General features: G+C 46.6%; 1 protein-coding gene across 1 annotated transcript in view; it reads right to left on the bottom strand.

Moving 5' to 3' along the window:
• syt4 (synaptotagmin IV) overlaps nt 1-19,814 on the bottom strand; it is a 117,178-nt gene that overhangs the window by 85,848 nt on the left and 11,516 nt on the right. The gene's annotated exons all lie outside the window — the stretch shown is intronic.

Genomic DNA, 19,814 nt, shown 5'->3' with positions numbered 1-19,814 from the left:
GATACGCCCCAAGTCACGTATCACCAAAAAGGCATTGCCAAGAATTGTTAACTTGAGAAAGAAAAACTGTCATTATTTTGAATGATGCTTTATTAATTATAAGAAACTAACAAATTTTGTTAGCTGTGCTTTTTTTTAACAGAGCCGGCGAATTGATCTACAGAAAACCAAGTTCATTCAGCGCAAGATTGATTCAGTCATATATTCAATAAGTTATTGTGTTTGATATTTTAAAATAAAGGTTTAAAATTAGCTTCAGACAATGTGGAAGCTGCTTTTAAAAACTCTGATTCTTTTTAAAAGAACTTAAATCCTCTAGGGGACAGAGGCTTGAAAAGTAAATCCATGTTGAGAACACACCGTTCTAAGACAGTTGATAAGGATGAATTTGGCAGCAATCCAGTCCATTTGGGTGATATAAAAAATGTTGAGAAAGATGTAAATGGCATAATTCCAAGCTATACGCCCCTTTTGTTTCTGCAGGGAAATAAACCATTCCAACAAACTTTTGTGTATAATCCAGAAGATGTCAAAGATTTGGCAATACACATCCAATACAAAGTTAAAAAAACTTGACCAACGCTTTGATTACACTCTTTGGAGTAGGCTTTCCGGATGGTTGGGTGGCACAGGAATTAACATCATTCAGGGACTTTTCCTATTTTTCATATTTGGACTTATCCTTTACGTACTAATGTTGCTGATCAGATACTTTGGCTAATGCATGCCTCCACATAGTGCCCCACCATTTCACATGGTTCATATTAATTCATATGCACCACGAGCCAATAACATCAAAATGGAAAGTTTTTGCTGAACTATTATTTACTGCATTATTATTCATTTATTAGTGAATTATTATTAATAATTTTATGACTGAATTACATAATAGATTTTGATAATCATTTTACCAATTATTACTAAATCATATACTCAACTTCAGTTATTTTACTGTATAATCATTTTATTTCTATACATGAAATTATTATTATTAATCGTTTATTACCGAATTATGTAATCATGATTTCAATTTTTAATCAGTATATCAATGTTTTAAGCAATTTATAAATTTTTACTAAGTCATTTCCCTCATCTCCCTTCTCTATCGGGTCTACCCGCTCAAAGAAATAAATGCGCCCTCAGTGCACGAGATGCAATCTGTGCTAAAATTATTACTTTTTATTGGGAAATAAGGGTAGCCAACGAACTAAATAAAATCACAACCACCATACAAGATGTAGCTGATTATACCGCCACTGCCCTAGATAAAATCTCTGATGAAATGCGAGTAATTTGAACCGTGGCATTACAAAACCGAATGGCACTTGACTATGTGCTAGCTAAAAAAGGTGGCACCTGCGCCCTGCTTGGTGCAGAATGTCGCACTTTTATTGCAGAGAATTCAAAAGAAGTTAAAGATCTGGCAGCACACATTCAAAAAGAGTTCAAAAAGCTTGACACATGCTCAGATATCTCTATCTGGGAGAAACTTTGCAGGTGGTTGGGATCCACAGGAATGTCCATAGTACAGACAATCTTTTTCTTTGTGTAGCAGGATTCATCATCTACATGACATTCCTGGTGATCAAATGCGTTAGCCAACTATTCACTAAATGCAGGGGCCCACCAATCAGAATGATTCACACTAATCCCACTGCACCACCATACAATGAAAGAGAACTAAAATATACTGTTGAACCGTAACTAACCTATCAATTATTTTACTGTTTGATTATTTGATCAAACCTATCAATTATTTTTTATGTAATGTTAAAAGAATGAATCAGTAGAATCAAATTCAATTACTTGATTAATTATTATTGTATAATAATAATTCTTTAAGAATTTTAAGAATTTTTGCTGTAATGCTTGAAATGCAAAGCTTGCCCGCTCTATTGTTGAAGGTTGTTTTCAAACAAGGAAACCATCAAAAACAATGTGAATGAGTTCCTCTTCATGTTTTTACCTATCCTATCGCATTTCTCCTTCCTTTTATTTTATTATGATATATCTCACTTAATCTTTCGATTTATCAAAGGGAGGACTGAAGGGAATCAGCTATTTCTGATAGGTAAAAGGGTCATTGATTTAGCCACTTTAATCTAAATACAAAAGCCCATGTCAAAATTCACTTTTTAAAATGAACCCCATCATAAGACTGCAAACATAATTTCAGATTATAAATTGTACAGCTTGCAATAATGAAAGAAACATTTGCAACATCTACGGTCTAACTCGAAGTGAATGAAATAATTCAATGAAGGTCACAATAAGGCAACATGGATAAAATGAATCCGCCATTGTCCAAAATGTGCGGTCAGCAAAAAACCAGTAGAAACCAGAGCTGATTAAAAGTGTAAATTACATTCCAATACACAACAAACATTCAAAGATGCAACATATTCATGCACATTGATGTTTGGCAACTAAACACCCAATCAAATACATTTGAGACTCATCCAAGCCAATCAGCACATTACAAGGGTAGGGACAGATGGAGTCAGACTTATAACATTTTCCTTAAAGGTAGAGGTCCGGGCAGCCATTTTCCATCCAGGATCACTCTATGCTTTTTACCTAACTACTCACTAGCCTTCTTTCGTAATTTCATATTTCCACTCTAACTCTTAAAGTCTGCACAAGCTGTTTGCTTCAAGCAAGAAACCATTCCGGTATTTTGAAAATTCAATTTATTTGTAAATCACTAAGTTAATTATATCTCTTAAAGCCTTCTGCAGAGGCTTTTTTGAGAACATTTGATTTGTAACCACAAGAAGATTTCAAACTCTCACTGTAATCAATAGACACAAAAAGGATTTAATTTCGCACGCAAGACATGTAGCTTAAATTTCTACTGAGTTAAAAGTGTATACGAGACTACACTTAAACCTCATGGTAGATTCCAACAAGCTCTCCCTGCTGTCTGAAGGCAGAAGTTCTGCGATCCTGAAAGAAGATGTCTCTCTCTCTCTCTCTCTCTGTCTCGCTCTCTCTCTCTCTCTGTCTCTCGAATGCTGATGGTCTGCTATTTCTGTGAGTCTACAGTGAAAACAATTAAAAGCTGAAAGAAAAAATAACATCCATCTGAAAGCCTACATTGAAGAAGAAATTAACTGGAAGACATCCATCTGAAACGAAGACTCTTATCCTTTTCTTTCATCATTGTTTTACATCCGCGCCCCCCTCTGTGTTTGATTGTATGTGTATGTAGAGGGTGGGCAAGTTAAAAGGGGGGGTGGGGGTAAGAGATTAGATAGTAATTAATCAATTGTATTTGTTGCCTATTTAATTGTAGTTTCTGTTTATAATAAAATGTTAATTTTACTTTACAAACTTTACAAACCTGATGACTGTTGTCATTGGGCAGCCAAAGACCTCAGCAATTAAAACATTTTTTAAATTAATTTAAACTGTGTTGCGACTCCAGGTAAAGTGAGTCTGGAATTGAGCATGCACTGGCCCTAGGGTGTCGTAAGAAGTGGCTTACTCAACGTTCTGTTAAATACATGCTATAGCAACCAGGTTGGGACAACAATTGCGGGGTCAAAAGGAAAACAATCACTCACCTTTTTAAACTTTTAAATTAAAAAATTGTCTCTGCAGTCTGACTAAGGTGGCCTGTGGCTTCAGTTACGGATTCTAAGCCTGCCTGGGGAGCTGGCCCAGGGATTGCATCTGCAAGCCACCTCCTAGCAGCTGGCCTAGTTCCTGCACCTCGGGTGCAGGTTGACTGGAATGTTCCGGTCGGGCTTGGAAAATAAACCTCACCAGCTCTTTAATTGTCCTCACGGAAGAACATAAGAAATAAGAGCAGGAGAGGATCAAATGGCTTACTAAGCCTATTCCATGATTTAGTACGATCATGGCTGATCTTGGCTTCAATTCCTTGTTCTCGCCTGGTCACTACATCCCTTGATTCCCTGAGGGGGTCAAAAACTTCAGTTTTAAATACGTTTAATGATTATCAACAACTTAAGCTGAAATTCTGCCCTCTTGTTCTCGATTCCCCAGCCAGGGAGGACAATGGGCGGGATTCTCCGTCAGCCGATGCCAAAATTGGAAAAGGCGAATGGGCGGAGAATCGGTTCTGACGCCGAAATCGCAGCAGGCACCGATTTGACGCCAAATCGTAATGCTCCAGCACCTCGACAGCGACATCAATGTGTTCCAGAATGCACGTACAGTGGACATCTTTTGCCTATCATTAGCCGGCCCAACCTTGTATTCTCCAGGGCCTCCGATGGGCTGAGTTCCCGAAGGCATGGTTCATTTTTGCTTTTAAAATTCGGGAAAGCGGCGTAGCGGCTCTTGATGGAGAGGGGATACGTAAAGTGTCCAACTTCAGCATAGTTTTTTGACCGTTGTGCCGCTGGCCAGGGGGCTTCTTCCAGGGCCGGGGGGAGTAGTGGGGGTGGCCATGAGGTGGGCTGTGGGGTCAGGGTGGAAGGGCAGGGAACACCATTGCAACAGCCATCAAGGCAGCCATGCAGCTGCGCACGCCACTTACAGCCCACTGTGAACTTAGGGTCATGGGTCGTATAGGTCCCCCCCCAGACCATGCTTCTGGGTGCCCTCTGGACCCTGCCCAACCCATACGCTGTATGGGCGCACTCCAGTCAACCAATGCCATCTTTTTGGCTGGGATGAGTGTGTGTGGGGAGTGTAATGTGTATGTGCGGCTGCAGCTTGTCAGCCTCCCAAGTCAATCACGGACCCGGCGAATCCCCCAACATCTTTCATTGGAATCGATTGTGTTCCACGCCGCACCAGTGCTAGCTCCTCAACAGTAGCGAAATCGGTCCAGGTGCGGCGCCGTTTGTTCTGTCGTAAAAGTCCATGGGTTCTGCATTGACGTCAACACTTAGTCTCATAAACGGAGACTCCTGGCCCATGTCTCAGTATCGACCCTGTCAAGACGCATCATAATTTTGAATGTTTCAATGAGATCACTTCTATTTTCTAAATTCCATATAAGATAGACTCAATCCATTCAACCTCTTACCATAAGACAACTCTATCATCCCAGGGACAAATCTAATGAACCTTTGCTGTATTGACTCTTGTGCAAGTTATATCCTTCCTTTAATATGGAAACCAAAACTGCATGTAATATTCCAGCTGTTCTCTCATCAGAGCCCTGTAGGATTGTAGCAATATCTCTTTATTCTTGTGTGCCAAATACCTTGCAATAAAAACCAACATAACATTCAGTTGACTAATTGTTGATGTACCTGCACACTAACTTTTTGTGTTCCTTGTACGAGTACAGCAAAATCTCCCAAGCATCAAAATGTACAAGTTTCACGTCTTCAAAAAAAATTCCTGTTTTCTATTCTCATGACTACTTTTTCACATTATACTCCATCTACCATTTTGTTACCAACCCACTTGGCCTGTCCATAACTCTTTGCATCCTCTTTGTGCCTTCTTCACAACTTGCTTTCCACCTAGCTTTGTATCTCCAACACATGTGGACACACTACTGGCCGCCTCTTTCTTTAATTCATCAAGATGAATTGCTGAGGTCACGGCATTGATCCTTTTGGCACTCCACTAGTCACAGCCTCCTAGTTTGAAAATGCTCCATTTATCCCTACTGTCTGCTTCTAGTCTGTTAATTAATCCTCTATGCATGCTAATATATCTTATCTTGTTTATTAACCTTTGGTGTGGCACCTTACCCGGAAATCCAAAGTGTGCTAGTTCCCCTTTATCTATCCTAATTTATGATATAATAAACACAAATAAATTTGTCAAACAGCATTTCCATTTTGTAACACCGTGTTCATTTGTTATAACCACAGTGAATTTTTTCAAAATGCATAACTAAGACTACTTTGCTATGTTTGCCCCCTTGTTCCGCACTGCAACCAGTCACTGTTTTGTCGATGTGCCATTTGTCAATGTTCTCTGCTGGTTATTCTTGTGTCTACTATGTACGTACTGTGTACGTTCCTCGGCCGCAGAAAAATACTTTTCACTGTACTTCGGTACATGTGACAATAAATCAAATCAATCCATCAATTTAATCATAGATTCCAGCACTTTCCTGATGAATGAGATCAGGCTAACTGACTTGTAGCTCCACGTTTCCTCTCTCCTTCTTTAATAAATGGGAGTGTTGCATTTGTTTAGTTCCAATGTGCTGAGACCACTCAAGAATCAGTGGAATTTTGGTAAATCATAGCCAGCACACCCACCCTCTCTGCAGCTCTCTCTTTTAGAACACTGGCAGGGAGGCGATCGGGTTCAAGCAACTTGCAAGGTTTTAATCCCTTTAATTTCTCTGGTTCTCTGTGATCTCCCACATTGTTAGTACAATATCAAATTCAAGTTTCTGTAATTATGTTGTCATTTGCTTTACCCCGGAATCAATGCTGTTACTCTTCTGCATCAATTCTAATGTAAGTATGTCTTTTTTATGATGTTGTAGCCAAACCTGAGTGAATTAAATGTAATCCTATGAATTGTGGAGCTTTCGCATAAACCTTCTCAATTTATGTATTCCACTGTGCTGGATATATACCTCGGCATTCTACCAGTAAGATTTAAAATTAAATTGTCTGTATATCAAAGGTGATTTATTTATTAGGAATCCCGGGTTACTATAGAAGTCGCCATGTACGAATTCAATTCAGTTGGGTTCCATCTTTTTCAGACCTAGGTGTCATGCATTTTATGTTCAATTTCATCTGCCATATATTTGCCAGACTGCATAAGTCCTTCAAAAGATCTTGGCTGCATTTCCTTTCTCTACCACTCTTCCTGTTTGTAAATGTTACAACATTACAGATGATCTCAATATCTAGGTCACATTTGCAGATTTTAATCAGCAAAAATTCAAGCAAAGTCCATGTGTCACTGTTCCCAACACTTGTTCTGAAACCAACATTGCACCCATGAGAATTGTTCTCTCAGTCTCACAGAAGCAAATCCAGGCACATTGTTATAACCCTCACTTCCCGGATGTGGAGGAAAAGTGTGAATGGTGACAGGGGGGCCCAGCTAACCACACCCACATGTTCAGGTCTTGCTCCAGACTCAGGGAGTTTTGGACAGCCTTTTTCAAGGCCATGTCCAGGGTTGTGGGGGTCGAGAGGGAGCCGTGCCCATCTGTGATAGTCTTCGGGGTGACAGGGAGCTCTGGACAGGAAAGGGGCGGACGCCTTTGATGCACGATCAATTGCACAAAGACTAAAGTTGGGTACAACTGCGGCTTTATTACAGTCAGATGCGTGGCCTCCTGCTGCAGCTGGCGAAATGGCAGGGCACTGGAGATCATGCATATTTATACAGTTCTCCCTGGGCGGAGCCAGCCGGCAGGAGCTACTGGCGAACCTGTACTGCAGGTCCTACCTTACACCTCCTATTACAGTGGATCACCACATTCACCCCCTGTTAGAAATGAGTCCGGCGGGGGTGACGTGAAACTATATACAATTAGTGCAATTATGTACAGTGGTGGGGAAAGAAAAGTCCATGTTGACGGCCCGGAGTCCGTCAAAGGTTCAGCCGGTCTGGTGCTTTGGTGCTTCGTTGGGAGCGGCGTAACGGTGGCGGCGAAGTCGGTGCTGGCGGTGGTGTAGGTGGCAGCGATGGCGTTGCTGATGCTGGCCAGTCATCGGGGAACTCCGGGAGCGTGCAGAAGTCCTCTTCGTCCTCTTGTGTGGAAAAGGGGAGGGGGTGTGGTCTGGTGGCGTCAATATTGGCGGTGCGGTGGGAGGTGGGGGGGGGGGGCCGCATTGGTGGTGGGGGGGGGTGTTGGGGTGGAACCTGACAGTGCCAGGTCCCTGAGTGAGACAGTATCTTGGCGGCTGTCGGGGAACTCAACGCAGGCATATTGAAGGTTGGCGTGGAGCAGGTGAACCCTGTCCACCAAGGGGTCCGCCTTGTGGAGTCAGGCGTGCCTACGGAGAAGGACCGGTCCGGGAGCAGCGAGCCAAGTCGGGAGCGACACACTGGATGTGGACTTCCTGGGGAAGGTAAAAACACGTTCATGGGGTGTATTATTAGTGGCGGTGCACAATAGTGACCGGATGGAGCGTAGAGCGTCAGGTAGGACCTCCTGCCAGTGAGAGGCTGGGAGATTCCTGGACCATAGAGTCAGCTGGACGGCCCTCCAAACCGTCCTATTCTCCCGTTCTACTTGCCCGTTTCCCCCGGGGTTGTAGCTGGTCGTCCTGCTGGAGGCTATACCCCTGCTGAGCAGGAACTGACACAGCTCATCACTCATGACTGAGGATCCCCTGTCACTGTGGATGTAGGCGGGGAAACAGAACTGGGCGAAGATGGTGCTGAGGGCCTTGATGACGGTGGCAGACGTCATATCGGGGCATGGGATGGCGAAGGGGAATCTGGAGTACTCGTCGACCACACTGAGAATGTACGTGTTACGATCGGTGGAGGGGAGGGGCCCTTTGAAATCCACGCTGAGGCGTTCAAAGGGGTGGGAAGCCTTCACCAGGCGCGCATGGTCCGGCCGATAGAAGTGCGGCTTACACTCCGCACAGACCCGGCAGTCCCTGGTGACTGTCCTTACTTCCTCGACGGAGTAGGGCAGGTTGCGAGCTTTGACCAGATGGTACAATCGACTGACCCCCTGGGTGACAAAGGCTGTCGTCTAGGGCCCGGAGTTGGTCCACTTGTGCGCTGGCACATGTACCTCGGGAGAGGGCGTCTGGGGGCTTGTTGAGTTTACCGGGGCAATACAAGATCTCGTAATTGTAGGTGGAGAGCTCGATTCTCCACTGCAAGAATTTATCATTTTTAATCTTGCCCCGCTGTGTGTTATTGAACATGAAGGCTACCGACCGTTGGTCCGTAAGGAGAGTGAATCTCTTACTGGCCAGGTAATGCCTCCAATGCCGCACAGCTTCAACAATAGCTTGGGCCACCTTTTTGATGGATGAGTGTCGAATTTCAGAGGCATGAAGGGTGTGGGAAAAGAATGCCATGGGTCTGCCTGCCTGGTTTAGAGTGGCGGCAAGGGCGACGTCGGAAGCGTCGCTTTCTACTTGGAAAGGCAGTGACTCATCCACTGCGCGCATCCCGGCCTTGGCGGTGTCTGCTCTGATGTGGGCGAAAGCGGTTGTGCCTCGGCCGCGAGGGGGAATTGGGTGGACTGGATGAGTGGGCGGGCATTGTCCGCATAGTTTGGGACCCACTGAGCGTAGTAGGAAAAGAACCCCAGGCAGCGTTTGAGGGCCTTGGGGCAGTGGGGGAGGGGAAGTTCCATGAGGGGGCGCATGCGGTCGGGGTCGGGCCCGAGAAGTCTGTTTTGGACTATATAACCGAGAATGGCTAACCGGGTCGTACTGAACACACACTTCTCTTTGTTGTAGGTCAGGTTGAGAAAAGTGGCAGTGCGGAGGAATTTATCGAGGTTGGCAACGTGGTCCTGCTTGTCATGGCCGCAGATGGTGACATTATCTAAGTACGGAAAGGTGGTCCGCAAACCGTACTGGTCGACCATTCGGTCCATCTCTCTTTAGAAGACCGAGAACCCATTTGTGACACCGAAAGGGACCCTGAGGAAGTGGTAGAGGCGACTGTCCGCCTCAAAGGCAGTGTATGGCCGTTCCGACTTCTGGATGGGGAGCTGGTGGTAGGCGGATTTCAGGTCAATTTTTGAGAGGACCCGGTACTGCGAATCTGATTGCCCATATCAGATATGTGTGGGAGGGGGTACGTGTCGAGCTGCGTGTACCAATTGATGGTCTGGCTGTAGTCCACGACCATTCTGTGTTTCTCCCCAGTTTAACCACTACCACTTGGACTCTCCATGGGCTGTTGCTGGCCTCGATAATACCCTCCTTAAGCAGCCACTGGACTTCGGATCTGATGAAGGTCTTATCCTGGGTGCTGTACCGTCTGCTCCTAGTGGCAACGGGCTTGCAATCCGCAGTTAGATTGGCAAAAAGGGAGGGGGGATCGACCTTGAGGGTCGCATAGCTGCAAATGGTAAGGGGGAGTAAGGGCCCGCCGAATTTGAGGGTGAGGCTCTGGAGGTTGCACTGGAAGTCCAGGCCCAACAGGGCAGTGCAGAGATTAGGAAGGACATAGAGGCAGAAGTTACTAAATTCTACGCCCTGGACCGTGAGGGTGACTGTACAAAAGCCTCGGATCGGAACGGAGTGGGATCCGGAGGCTAGGGAGATCCTTTGATTAGTAGGGTGGACCGCGAGGGAGCAGCGCCTTACCGTATCTGGGTGAACAAAGCTTTCAGTGCTCCCGGAGTCCAGCAGGCACGAGGTCGCGTGGCCGCGGATTTTAACCGTCGGCGACGCGGTGGCCAGGTTGTGCGGGCGAGATTGGCCCAGCGTCATCGAAGCGAGCTGCGGGTAGCCATCGGATGCTTCGGGTGGCGAGCGTGTGCGGTTCCGATGTCGGGATGTCCGGGGATCCTGTGGGGAACAAGATGGCGGCGCCTATGGTGCGCACATTGCAGGGTCGGGACAAGATGGCGGTGCCCATGGGGCGCACGTGGCAGAAGGGGGACAAGATGGCGGCGCCCATTGGTCGCACATGGACCCGGGAGGAGAAAATGGCGGCTCCCATTGTGCATCTGGCGTGAGGGAGGGGGTGATACCGGGCGCGATCGCAGCGACTGCGCGGGCCTGGCACACAGCCGCGAAGTGGCCCTTTTTCCTGCAGGCTTTACAAACTGCAGTGCGGGCCGGGCAGTGTTGGCGGAGGTGCTTCTGCTGACTGCAGAAGTAGCAGCGGGGACCCCCGGGGTGCGCGGGTCGGCGTGCGGCGCAGGCGGTTTGCGAAGGTAGGGCCCCGCCTGAGGAGGTCGTCGGCGGTGTCCAGGAGGAGTAGGAAGGGGTAGAAGGGTGGGAAGCGCAGCAGGAGAGGTAAGATTGTACGTTACGGGATGCGACCATCATGGAGAGCGCCAAGGTTTTTGTCTCTGCCAGTTCGAGCGTGGCCCCTTCCAGCAAACGTTGTCGGATGTGGTCCGACGCAATCTCCGTCACAAAGGCATCGCGCATGAGGAGATTTGCGTGTTCGCCGGCCGTGACGGCCTGACAGTCACAGTCCCGGACGAGTGGAATTTGGGCCCGCCAGAAGTCTTCGATGGACTCACCAGGTAGTTGCGAGCGGGTGGCAAGTACATGCCTGGCGAAGAGCGTGTTCGCCTTCTGCGCGTAGTGTTCCTTAAGGAGTTCCATTGCTTTTGTGTAAGTCGTGGCGTCTTGGATCAACGGGAACACGCTGGAGCTCAGTCTGGAGTACAGGACGTTTATCTTCTGAGGCTCCGTTGGCGCGAGGTCCGCCGCGTTGATGTACGCCTCGAAACATGCTAGCCAGTGAGCAAAGTCTTTCCTGGCATCGGGCGAGTGAGGATCCAGCTGCAGGCGATCGGGCTTAATTCTGATATCCATTCTGTGGAAAATCTGACTGTAATAAATTGATGCACGATCAATTGCACAAAGACTAAAGTTGGGTACAACTGTGGCTTTATTACAGTCAGATGCGAGGCCTCCTGCTGCAGCTGGCGAAATGGCAGGGCACTGGAGGTCATGCATATTTGTACAGTTCTCCCCGGGCGGAGCCAACCGGCGAAGCTGTAGTGCAGGCCCTACCTTACACCTCCTAATACAGTGGATCGCCACAGTCTTGACCTTCACCTCACTGATCACCAGGTGGAGACTTCTGCGCGGTTGGAAGTCAGCAGTGCCACCCAGAGCCTCGGAGTGGATCGCAGATCTGGCCAAGTTCCTGAAACTGGGGAAAAAAATTCTCGATAAGGGGCTCGAGGAGAGATTGCACGACACGGGGAAGAAGTTCACAAACCTCTTTGCAGACCTGTTTCTAACAAGCAACTAACTGGGTGGGAGGGGAGAGGGATAGGAAGGGGGGATTGGAAGGGGGACAGGGAGCACTAATGCTTAAAAGCCTGCCCGGATTGGGACTGGCATGATCGGTAGTCCCATTTGGCACCTATTTGCTGTACGCGGTGTTATGACCTTTACTTTGATTTTGCAAATAACCTACGTTTATATCACCTTCTCAGGACTCTGAAGATTTTATACCGGTGATGAGGAAAAACTACGGCTGCAATTCTGGCCGTCCGGACCGCACTTGAATTCTTCAGCCTAAGAGTAAAGTCAGAGCATTTAAAAATGCCGCTTTTTGGGAGACTTGAGGCTTTTGACGCAGGCATGGAAGATTGGGGCCAGTATGTCGAATGGATGCGGTATTTCAGGCAAATGCTATTATAAGAGATGACTGACAAAATATAATGTGCCTGACTGTCTGCAGAGCCCCAACTTTCAGCGTGATCAAATGCCTTACCTACCCAGTGGCCCAGGTTCAAAGACCTTTGATGAGCTGGTAGCACTTGTTGCAGACCATTACGACCCAAAACGTCAGTGATCGTGCAGAGATACCAGTACAACACGGCCGGGTGAACCCCAGGGGAATTGATCATGGAATTACTGACAAATCTTCACAAGCTGGCCGAGCATTGTGACTGCAGGCGAGCCCTCCCAGAGAAGTTGTGAGACCGCCTAGTGTGTAGCATCAACAACAAGGCGACTAAACGTAAATTATTGGCAGAACCTTCTTTGGACTTAAAAAGGGCCATAGAATTAGCCCTCTCATGTAAAAATTTGGAAAAGGGAATCCAGAAACTCCAGTGCTCTACGGATATGGATATACATAGATTCAGCCGCCTTCCATTGAGATGAGTAACACCCCCCCAAAAGCAAGGTCTTTGGGACCCAGTCACCCACTGGGCAATGTCGTGGTCAGACCCATTGACCAAGAGCTACCACAAGCTGATGAGACATCTCTCCTGAGGTCCAGGAAGAAGACTTGCCAGAGTGCTGCACATGTGGTCACAGGAATTGTGGGGGCCAGGAACACTGGGACCAACGACGAGCATGCCACCCTGGTTGGGTTACACATCTACTCAGAGCCAGGGCTTTGCACTTACCACAACCCGATGAGGATGATTGCATGCAACTAAATTGCAGTACGGAACCAAAAGTAGCCTCCATCTAAGTAACCGGCCATTCACTAAAGATGGAAATAGTTACAAGGGCTGCTGTCTTGGTCATTGGACAGCAAATGTACCGTAAAGTTCATATCGGGATCCAATACCTGGGACTAAGGAACACTAAAGTGCAGTTGGTGACATATACCGGAGAGCCATTAACTGTCGTTGGAACAACGTCAACTCCGGTTACCCACAGCCTGCAATCAGTTCACCTGCCACTGAAAGTAGTTCAAAGGCCCAGGCCCTGTCTTTTGGGCCATGACTGGTTACAGAGATTTCACCTCTACCGGCAGATTTTTAAAATTGGTCCTGGCGGGTTGTATGAGGTCTTGCGAAAATACTCAAGAGGTTTTCCAAAATGGTTTAGGGATGATAAAGGGAGCCATGACCAAACTTTAGGTGGATCCAGAAGCCCACTGTTAACCACCCGTCCAACCTTTGTGTCATCCACAAACTTACTGATCCTACCTCCCACATAGTCATCTATGTTATTTTATAAATGACAAACAATAGGGGACCCAGCACAGATTCTTGTTGTATGCCCTGACATTGGTTTCCAGTCACGAAAGCAGCCATCTGTCATCACCCTCTGTCTCCTACAGCTAAGCCAATTTTGAATCAACCTTATCAAGTTATCCTGTATCCCATGTGCATTTGCCTTCTTTATAAGTCTTCCACGTGGGATCTCGTCAAAGGCTTTGCTGAAATCCATGTAAACCACATCAACTGAAGTACCCTCATCTACACACCTGGTCACATGCTCAAAAAATTAAATCCAATTTGTTAGGCATGACCTCCATCTGACAAAGCCATGCTGACTATTCCTGATCAAACCTTGCCTCTGCAAGTGGAGATAGATTCTCTCATTCAAAATTTTCTCCAATATTTTCCCTACCACTGACATGAGACTCATTGGTCTGTAGTCCCCTGGCTTCTCTCTACAACCCTTCTTAGATAGTGGAACCACATTGGCTGTTCTCCAGTCATCTGGTACCTGCCCCAAGGCCAGAGAGGAACTAAAAATTTGGGTCACAGCCCTGGCAATTTCCTCCCTCTCCTCCCAAAGTATCCTGGGACACAATTCATCCGGATCTGGAGATTTGTTCACTTTTCAGCCTGCCAGCACCTCCAATACCTTGTCACTTCTTATGACAATTTGCTCAAAAATCTTACAATCTCTCTCCCCGTGGTCTATATCTACCTCTTCATTCTCTTGGGTGAAGACAGATATGAAGTATTTGTTCAACACCCTACAAATTACCTTTGACTCCACCCACAGATTTCCCTGTTGGTCCTCAATGAGCCCTACTCTTTCCCTGGTTATCCTCTTTGTATCCTGGTTATCTTATTTGTAATTGCCTTTTCTATATGCCCTGCTATATTTGATGTGTTCACCTATACCCCAAGCCTTTCTGCTCCTAAACTCCCTTCAGAATTCCATCTCTTTGTTCTTCCTACCAAAATGAATTGCTTCACATTTTTCTGCATAAAATGTCATCTGTCACACATCCACCTTGTCCATATCCTCCCAAAGTCTCAAATCCTTCTCCCAGTTCACAATACCAGATAAAGAGTCATCCTTGTGTTTGTATGTTTAATTTTTAAAATATATTTTATCCCAAACATTATCAAATTCTTACAAACAAAAGTTTAACTCTATCATACAAACAGTTTGTCATTTTTTATTTTAACAAAGTAACAGCGACAACCCTAAATCCCCTATCTCCCTTCAGCCCCACTATCCTCCCTCCCTTATCCACACCCCTCCTAACTCTCCCGCCCCTTCCCCCTAACTACTGGCCATGGACAGGTCCTTTAAAAAAGTGCTGAACGGGATCCACCTGGAATAGATCCTTTCTTCCCACTCTCTCAGGATATATTTCATATTTTCCAGTCGCAGGAATTCTGCCAGGTCACATGGCCATACTGATGCCCTGGGTGGCATTGTCGACCTCCACCCAGCAGGACTCTCCTCCGAGCCACCAAGGAAGCAAAGGCCAATATGTCAGCTTTCCCCATCCCCCCCCTCAAGAAGCTCTGGGAGTCTGACATCCCAAAGATCACCACCAATTGATATGGCTCTAGTTTGACCCCAACGGTCTACGACATGTTCTCAAAAAATGAGACCCAGAACACAACTAACTTATGGCAGGACTAGAATATGTATGAGTGATTCGCAGGCCCCCCTGAACAACGCTCACACCTGTCCTCCACCCCAGGGAAGAACACATTCATACCCGTCTTAGTTAAGTGCACTCTATGTACTACTTTAAACTATATTAGGCTCAACCTAGTGCAGGAGGAGGTAAAGTTCACCCGAGGCAGGATATCACTCCACATCCCTCTCTCTAGTCCTAGGCCCAGCTCTAATTCCCACTTCCCTTCACCACTTCTAGTGATGGTTTCCCCATCTCCAGAAAACACATATATATCGAAGATCTTCCCTTCGCCCATCACATCCGTTGATAGCATCCTATCTATCAATTTAGGTCTCGGCAACTGAGGGAACAAGGACAACTCTTTACGAATCAAGTTGCTCACCGGCAAATACCTTAATTCACTTGCCCTTGGGAGTTGAAATTTCGCCTCCATCTCCTCTAGACTCGCAAACCTGCCTTTCACAAGCAAATTCCCGAACTTTTCAACCCCTTTTCTCCTCCTTATCCTGTACATTGCGTCCAGCCCTGATGGTGCAAAGCTACGATTGACACAAATTGGCAATAGTAAAGACATGTCCCCCAGTCCAAAATGTTGCCTAAACTGGTTCCAAATTCTTAAAGATGCCACTACCACCGGGCTCATCGAGAATCTGGCTGGGGAAACAGAAGAGGGGTCGTAACCCTCTTAGACATGACCAAAGTGATTAAGAAGGCATATGGCATGTTTGTATTCATCAGCAGGGGTATAGAGTACAAGAGTTGGGAAATAATGTTGCAGCTGTATAAAACCTTGGTTAGGCCGCATTTGGATTATTGCGTGCAGTTCTGGTAACCACATTATCAGGAGGACGTGGAAGCTTTGGAGAGAGTGCAAAGAAGGTTCATCAGGATGTTGCCTAGTCTCGAGTGTGTTGGCTAAGAGGAGAGGTTGAAGAAACTAGGATTGTTTTCATGGAAAGATGAAGGCTGAGGGGAGACCTGATAGAGGTCTACAAAATTATGAGAAGCATAGACAGGGTGGATAGTCAAAGGCTTTTTCCAAGGGGTGAAGTGTTAATTACAAGGGGGCACAGGTTCAAGGTGAGAGGGGGAAAGTTTAAGGGAGATGGGCGGGGTATGTTTTTCATGCAGAGAGTGATGGATGCCTGGAATGTGCTGCCAGAGGATGAGGTGGAAACAAGCACATTTAAGAGGCATCTGGATGGGTACATGAATAGGGAGGAAATAGAGGGATATGGACAGAGTAAGGGCAGAAGGTTTTTGTTTAGTTACAGCATCATGATTGGCACAGGTTTGGAGGGCCGAAGGGCCTGTTCCTGTGCTGTACTTTTCTTTATTCTTTGTTCTTCGACCCTACACAAGCAGCCTCCTCCTTCCGTCCCCACCCAACATTCGGCTTCTCAAACCATCTTCGCACTTTCCCAATGTTCGCCACCCAATAATAGAGCATCAGGTTTGGCAGCGCCAACCCACCCAATGGTCGCCCTCTATAGAACATAGAACATAGAACAATACAGCGCAGTACAGGCCCTTCGGCCCACGATGTTGCACCGAAACAAAAGCCATCTAACCTACACTATGCCATTATCATCCATATGTTTATCCAATAAACTTTTAAATGCCCTCAATGTTGGCGAGTTCACTACTGTAGCAGGTAGGGCATTCCACGGCCTCACTACTCTTTGCGTAAAGAACCTACCTCTGACCTCTGTCCTATATCTATTACCCCTCAGTTTAAAGTTATGTCCCCTCGTGCCAGCCATATCCATCCGCGGGAGAAGGCTCTCACTGTCCACCCTATCCAACCCCCTGATCATTTTGTATGCCTCTATTAAGTCTCCTCTTAACCTTCTTCTCTCCAACGAAAACAACCTCAACTCCATCAGCCTTTCCTCATAAGATTTTCCCTCCATACCAGGCAACATCCTGGTAAATCTCCTCTGCACCCGCTCCAAAGCCTCCACGTCCTTCCTATAATGCGGTGACCAGAACTGTACGCAATACTCCAAATGCGGCCGTACCAGAGTTCTGTACAGCTGCAACATGACCTCCCGACTCCGGAACTCAATCCCTCTACCAATAAAGGCCAACACTCCATAGGCCTTCTTCACAACCCTATCAACCTGGGTGGCAACTTTCAGGGATCTATGTACATGGACACCTAGATCCCTCTGCTCATCCACACTTTCAAGAACTTTACCATTAGCCAAATATTCCGCATTCCTGTTATTCCTTCCAAAGTGAATCACCTCACACTTCTCTACATTAAACTCCATTTGCCACCTCTCAGCCCAGCTCTGCAGCTTATCTATATCCCTCTGTAACCTGCTACATACTTCCACACTATCGACAACACCACCGACTTTAGTATCGTCTGTAAATTTACTCACCCACCCTTCTGCGCCTTCCTCTAGGTCATTGATAAAAATGACAAACAGCAACGGCCCCAGAACAGATCCTTGTGGTACTCCACTTGTGACTGTACTCCATTCTGAACATTTCCCATCAACCACCACCCTCTGTCTTCTTCCAGCTAGCCAATTTCTGATCCACATCTCTAAATCGCCCTCAATCCCCAGCCTCCGTATTTTTTGCAATAGCCTACCGTGGGGAACCTTATCAAACGCTTTGCTGAAATCCATATACACCACATCGACTGCTCTACCCTCGTCTACCTGTTCAGTCACCTTCTCAAAGAACTCAATAAGGTTTGTGAGGCATGACCTACCCTTCACAAAGCCATGCTGACTATCCCTGATCATATTATTCCTATCTAGATGATTATAAATCTTGTCTCTTATAATCCCCTCCAAGACTTTACCCACTACAGACGTGAGGCTCACCGGTCTATAGTTGCCGGGGTTGTCTCTGCTCCCCTTTTTGAACAAAGGGACCACATTTGCTGTCCTCCAGTCCTCTGGCACTATTCCTGTAGCCAATGATGACATAAAAATGAAAGCCAAAGGTCCAGCAATCTCTTCCCTGGCCTCCCATAGAATCCTAGGATAAATCCCATCAGGTCCCGGGGACTTATCTATTTTCAGCCTATCCAGAATTGCCAACACCTCTTCCCTACGTACCTCAATGCCATCTATTCTATTAGCCTGGGGCTCAGCATTCTCCTCCACAACATTATCTTTTTCCTGAGTGAATACTGACGAAAAATATTCATTTAGTATCTCGCCTATCTCTTCAGACCCCACACACAATTTCCCATCCCTGTCCTTGACTGGTCCTACTCTTTCCCTAGTCATTCGCTTATTCCTGACATACCTATAGAAAGCTTTTGGGTTTTCCTTGATCCTTCCTGCCAAATACTTCTCATGCCCCTCCTTGCTCGTCTTAGCTCTCTCTTTAGATCCTTCCTCGCTACCTTGTAACTATCCATCGCCCCAACCGAAACTTCACACTTCATCTTCACATAGGCCTCCTTCTTCCTCTTAACAAGAGATTCCACTTCCTTGGTAAACCACGGTTCCCTCGCTCGACGCCTTCCTCCCTGTCTGACCGGTACATACTTATCAAGAACACGCAGTAGCTGATCCTTGAACAAGCCCCACTTATCCAGTGTGCACAACACTTGCAGCCTACTTCTCCACCTTATCCCCCCCCAAGTCACGTCTAATGGCATCATAATTGCCCTTCCCCCAGCTATAACTCTTGCCCTGCGGTGTATACTTATCCCTTTCCATCATTAACGTAAACGTCACCGAATTGTGGTCACTGTCCCCAAAGTGCTCTCCTACCTCCAAATCCAACACCTGGCCTGGTTCATTACCCAAAACCAAATCCAACGTGGCCGCGCCTCTTGTTGGCCTGTCAACATATTGTTTCAGGAAACCCTCCTGCACACACTGTACAAAAAACGACCCATCTATTGTACTCGAACTATATCTTTTCCAGTCAATATTTGGAAAGTTAAAGTCTCCCATAATAACTACCCTGTTACTTTCGCTCATATCCAGAATCATCTTCGCCATCCTTTCCTCTACATCCCTAGAACTATTAGGAGGCCTATAAAAAACTCCCAACAGGGTGACCTCTCCTTTCCTGTTTCTAACTTCAGCCCATACTACCTCGGAAGAAGAGTCCCCATCTAGCATCCTCTCCGCCACCGTAATCCTGCACTTGACTAGCAGCGCCACACCTCCCCCTCTTTTGCCTCCTTCTCTGAGCTTACTAAAACACCTAAACCCCGGAACCTGCAACATCCATTCCTGTCCCTGCTCTATCCATGTCTCTGAAATGGCCACAACATCGAAGTCCCAGGTACCAACCCACGCTGCCAGTTCCCCTACCTTGTTTCGTATACTCCTGGCATTGAAGTAGACACACTTCAAACCACCTACCTGAACACTGGCCCCCTCCTGCGACGTCAAATCTGTGCTCCTGACCTCTATACTCTCATTCTCCCTTACCCTAAAACTACAATCCAGGTTCCCATGCCCCTGCTGCATTAGTTTAAACCCCCCCAAAGAGCACTAACAAATCTCCCCCCCAGGATATTTGTGCCCCTCAGGTTCAGATGTAGACCATCCTGTCTGTAGAGGTCCCACCATCCCCAGAAAGAGCCCCAGTTATCCAAAAATCTGAATCCCTCCCGCCTGCACCATCCCTGTAGCCACGTGTTTAAATGCTCTCTCTCCCTA

This window comes from Scyliorhinus torazame, chromosome 3 (genome assembly GCF_047496885.1).
Source record: "Scyliorhinus torazame isolate Kashiwa2021f chromosome 3, sScyTor2.1, whole genome shotgun sequence".
NCBI lineage: Eukaryota > Metazoa > Chordata > Chondrichthyes > Carcharhiniformes > Scyliorhinidae > Scyliorhinus > Scyliorhinus torazame.
The sequence above is the reverse complement of the archived record's forward strand: the minus strand, read 5'-3'. Positions and strand labels throughout refer to the sequence as shown.